The sequence below is a fragment of the Pinus tabuliformis genome, chromosome 7 (genome assembly GCF_031772625.1).
Source record: "Pinus tabuliformis cultivar Carrire ecotype Pingquan chromosome 7, CPIR1, whole genome shotgun sequence".
In the NCBI taxonomy this organism is placed as follows: domain Eukaryota; kingdom Viridiplantae; phylum Streptophyta; class Pinopsida; order Pinales; family Pinaceae; genus Pinus; species Pinus tabuliformis.
Window position 1 is genome coordinate 934,170,262 of NC_142293.1, and position 3,064 is coordinate 934,173,325.

The 3,064-nt window shown below is 37.9% G+C and overlaps 1 pseudogene; it reads left to right on the top strand.

Annotated features, from left to right (window-relative positions):
• Positions 1-1,540: 1,540 nt before the first annotated feature.
• On the top strand, positions 1,541-2,549 carry LOC149250708 (fatty-acid-binding protein 2-like; annotated as a pseudogene).
• The last annotated feature ends 515 nt before the right edge of the window (positions 2,550-3,064 follow it).

Consider the following 3,064-nt stretch of genomic DNA (forward strand, 5'->3'; position numbering starts at 1 on the left):
ACAAACATGAAGCCCTCATGTTCCATTCAACTTTAGCCCATTACAAATCCCTTGAGATCGAGTCAAATCTATTCTCGCATTGCCTTCGAGCATTCAATTCCAAACAAACTGATCAGATCCAGATCAAGGTCAAATGCCATCATTTAACAATCATCAATGGTTGAGATGTGTGGGAATAATATGCCAAAGATACCTGTTCCAAATTGCAGTCTACATATGGAAGCTGAGTTGTTATGAGCAGAGACTTCAACTGAAGTGAAGACCTGAAAATTCTTGTGTACCAGAGACAATTAAAAATTATAGTGCCATTTTGCTCTTCTACAGATATAAAATAGGAAAATTTTGTGGGTGGATTAAGTAAAATGGAAACTACTGCAGGATGCCCATCATTAATAAAATTATGTCATGATAAGAAAATGTATCTTATGGAGGCAAACAATATACCAAAAATGTCCAAGCCAGGTGATGTTATTCTGGGAGATGTTGGCACTGAACAGGAGCTTTACAAATCAACCTTTGGTGAGATCAAAGATGATGTGAATGAAACTAATGGAGAGTTCTCATGGTTGTTTCAAGTGCTAAATAAAGAATGAAGAGAGAGATCGATCTAGTATATCTCCTGCCATTGATCTAATTGCAAAGTCAAAAGAGAAATGCTTTTCAAAAACAGTAAAGAATGTAGCTGAGGGTTTGGAGGTGGATGTGCCTTTGGGATCCAGATGTCATGTTAACTCAAGTACTGTCATGGATAACTTTCCCCTTTTTCTTTATAAAGGATGATAAAAGGGACTATGTAGGTAATTCCAAGCAAGATTATGTGGTCCTAAGCTGTGTTGTTGCAGACAGTTTTGAGGATGACTAGTGTTCCAATGATGCTGAAAAATGAGCAAAAGGGGTCAATGGATTAGTGAATCAACTTTTTGACCTATGAAAGACCTGCAAGTACTTGCCAGGTCCAAATTTGACATGCAAATACTCACAGGTAAAATGCACCTTGGCAAGTTTGACTCACTGCCACTTTGTAACAGCACAAGTAGGCCAGTGAATCAGGCCCACGAGTCCAAGTCAAACCCATTGACTCCAGTAACCATGTCTACAAAGTACATAGGCATGGTCAAGTGATGTTAGCACTCACAAAGAGCAGGTTGATCAAATTACTTTTTTGTGTCCCTGAGCTAAAGTGTTTTAGCTGACATACATATTTCCATCCATATATGAGGTAACATGCAGATTAGTTGGCTATTCTTATCAAATCTTGGTATTTTTGGATATCCATTCATCTCTGTTGCAGAGTCACACACATCATGCAATGGAAGTGATAAATGGCTAGAATTTGGCTTATTCATGGATAGCGTTCTTAATCGTTATAGGCAAATTCGTGTCCCTGGATGCTTGGATCTTCAAGGGGTTGTGGCATCTGTTGCTCAGGTCATAGGAGGATTTCTTTTCTTGTTGAAGCAGAGGACTTTTGGTCCTACTGTTACTTCTACAAAATCAGGTTGTTCACAAGATTCCAATTACAGAAATTGTCTTTCCCATAATGGACTTTGGAAGACGTACAAAATCTGATATTATTAATGGAAATATATCTAAACTACAGACAAATCTTGTGTGTAAAGCAGATACACTCTCTGATATCCTTGGGAAAATTATGTCAATCATGGGAGGAAATCTACATAATGAATATGAGCTCTCTCCATCATATTCTGCAGTAGCTCTTGCCACTGCACTTGTTCCCTCATTTGACGATTCGTCTTCCAAGTTATTGCCCATTCTAGTTGAAGATACACATAAGGAAATTAAGAATGAAATGAATGAATCTTTACGAATTTTCTGTGAAGTTCAGGGTCATGAAGAATGGGATAAGCTTTACTTGACTCTAAGGAAATATGGTTATGTTAGTGATGTAACAGAGCCCAGGACTGGAATAAGATTTCCAACAGCTCTTATTAGTCACTATTGTGGAAGAAGAAACACAAGTCTAATTTCCCAGGTGCTTGTTGGTATTGGTTCTTGGTGCAAAACAATTGCTAAAGTTAAATCTCTAAAAATATATGCTTTTGGTTTATATGTTCACCTCGATTCTGTATGCAAGAAACTAGGTGAAAGGTATTCTAACTTGTCGTTAGAAGAGTTGAAGAATCACCCAGATCTTTTGAAGACCTGCTGAGACATGATTTGCAGATGACAGTTCGACTTGTGGTACACTACAAAGGATTAAAACTCAGTATGGTGCAGAATGATTTTGAAGGATCGTTGCAGAGACGTCTAAGAAAGATTCAAGGAGTGGCAAATGATGATGGAATGATTTCATTTTGTTCATACTTTTCGAAAGATATTTCTCTTTCCCTGGGAACTACTATTGATTTTCATCGTTTGTCAGGAGGGCAATTACAGACTGAGGTTTGTGGTGAGGAACTGGGGACAATCTATAGTCATGACCTATGTAGGGCATTTTTTTTTATTTGTACGTTGGAGAAGAGCCTGTGTCATTGAAAGCAAAACAGGATATAGGGGAAAATATTGGTCGTGCTCTCCAGAGATGTTGAGGAAATTCAATTCAATAATTTTTCTTTTCTTTCTTGAGAGATGGATGCTTTTTGTTACTGGAGTTCATTGCAAAAGCAGTGATTACAGGAAGTGCAACTTTGAGAAATGGCTTAAACTAGCAGTCCAATGAAGGTTTCCAAGAGCATGTCTTGCGCCAGAGATCTTTATTTTCCACACACTTATGATTTGGAGAGGAGACAGTCACATGGCGACTCTCTTCGTCAAAGGGAGTGTATTTTGGTTATTTGATTTCAAGCCAGGTATTCAATAATAGAAGAAATAAAGATTTGACTGTGAATGGTATTGGATCAACTTATATGGTGCATAAGTCAGCATCTGATTTGAACTTTGTAACACATGGCAAAATCACCCCCTGTTTTGTATTAACCAAAAAAAATTGTCTGCATCATGATGGCAAGTACAAAACTGGCTGCATAACAATCAATGCACAGAGTGGAGGCAGCAATGAAAGAAAGAAGAATGTAAGAAAATGCTGCTGGTTGTAGAGTGTTGC